The sequence below is a fragment of the Fukomys damarensis genome, unplaced genomic scaffold, assembly GCF_012274545.1.
Source record: "Fukomys damarensis isolate Sample0158 unplaced genomic scaffold, DMR_v1.0_HiC HiC_scaffold_39, whole genome shotgun sequence".
NCBI classification, from domain to species: domain Eukaryota; kingdom Metazoa; phylum Chordata; class Mammalia; order Rodentia; family Bathyergidae; genus Fukomys; species Fukomys damarensis.
The window spans coordinates 23,164,404-23,166,432 of NW_022900951.1; positions in this window are offsets into that span (position 1 = coordinate 23,164,404).

A 2,029-nucleotide genomic window follows, 5' to 3' on the forward strand; every position below is an offset into this window, starting at 1 on the left:
AAGCACTGTGCTATACAATTGGTCATGTTTGATTCTTAAGTCAACCTAAAACATTTATTAAAATATGGTGAGTGCTTATGTTTTTAAAAGATATTGCCTTTTAATCCATTCAAAATATTCCCCATCATATTGAACACACTTATCGTATCATTCTAAAGATTTTCTGAAGCAGTTATGGATCTCTGCTTTTGTGTCTTTAGATGCTGTATCCATGTCTTGGCTGTATCAATGCCATTTGAATCATTTATATTTCATGGTTATGTTGGCTTTGGAAAAGCACCAGAAGTTACATGGTGCCAGATCTGCTGAATAAAGTAGATGAGGTCACTCAGTAATGTTTTTATGAGTACAAGGTCTTATTAGCCTATTTAAAAGATGATTTGCATAGAAAGTTGCCTGAGAAATGGGCAAATAGTTTCTTCCTTCATCAGCACAATCTTCATGTCACACAATCTTCTGGTATGGGAATTCTGTCAAATCAAAACCCTTTCTTTGGGGGGGCACTGGAATCCAACTCAGGACCTTGTGCATGCAAAGGTGCGGCACCAATCAGCTAAATACTTGGCCCCATGTAATATTTTTAAAGTTCAAGAATTGATGAAAACTTAATCCCCTATTACAGGAAAGCCCAAGTATTGCCTCATTTTCAACCATCCTCTTTCATCTGTCACCAATGAGTTGACTGAAATGTCCTCGATGACTTTGCATGTTTCCAGAACTGAAGATCCTCAGCACACTTTTCTAAAATCTCAGACATTGTTTATTCACAAAGAACTAAGTGTAGTATATGGTCTGTGTCTTTGTCTTGCCTTTTTGGAATAGATTTATCAGATTCTGAAATTGGTATCAAATGTGTTACTCATTTAGTACGTCATTCCCTTTCTGAGCAGCCAGAAGTCATAATAAGAGTGGCTTGAAACTCTAAGAAATCCATGGCAACTACCATCTACACTCTGTTTGAGTGTGTGTGTGTTGTATTTGTATGTGTGTAATTGCCTGCACATCTGTTTTTTCGTACCTTAAGAGATGGGGAACGAGAAAAGAGTAAGACATAAATCATGTTTTTGGCAAATAAATTAAAAATAATTTTGTACTGGTAACTTCTGATAGTGAAAATATGTTGGCAGCTCTACTGATATAACGGGATATTAATTGAATCAGTATAAGCAAACTTATTTTCATTTTCTTACCTGGGATGAATGAACTGGTAGGAAATAAAGCAGCCCTTGATTGACTGACAATAAGGAAAATTCCTAATAGAAGAAGATCATTCTAGGGTGACTGAGTCTTACTCATTGAGTAGCAACAACACAGTGTGCAACACGCTCATGTAGATCTTGCTTGGAAACTTGCAAAAGATTTCAGAAACTGTAAATAAAATTGGAGCCCTCATTAGACAAGCCTTATAGCAAGAAGGGTTACTATTACACCTTTAGTCCTTTTCTTCCTATTTCACATTGTTGGTTATACAATTTGGATCTTATTTACACTTTTAGTTTTTCACACCAGAGAAACTATTCGTTATTTACACGTGTGTCTTATTTATTTCACTTAAGAGTGAAAGTGTAGGGGAAGTGGGAAGGCTAGGGGAAAGGAAATAAGGGAAAACAAAAAAAATATGAGAAAAGGAAAAAATGGAAACAAAGTTTTTGTAAATAGGGTAGGGTGGAGGGGGTGAAGGGAAGGCAGGGGTATGGGGAAAAATGAGAACCAAGTCCTGTCATGTAAAGATACAAGATCCCAATGATGAATGTAACTGTACTATATATCTAAAATGTACCAACAAACTCAGTGAAAGGAAAAGGGTTAGAACTAATACATAATATTTCCACAGAACCATCAATAAATGAGTATTTGTTTCAATAGAAAGATAATCATGAATTAATATTCATTGACCTATGTGGATGAAAAAAGAAATCCTGGAATATACTACAGTTCCACTCTTTTCCTTTCTACGTATATCCAACCATTTTCTCCATCACATTACTAAAGCTTTATTCTTATAAGGAAGCTAACTTAAATCATTACT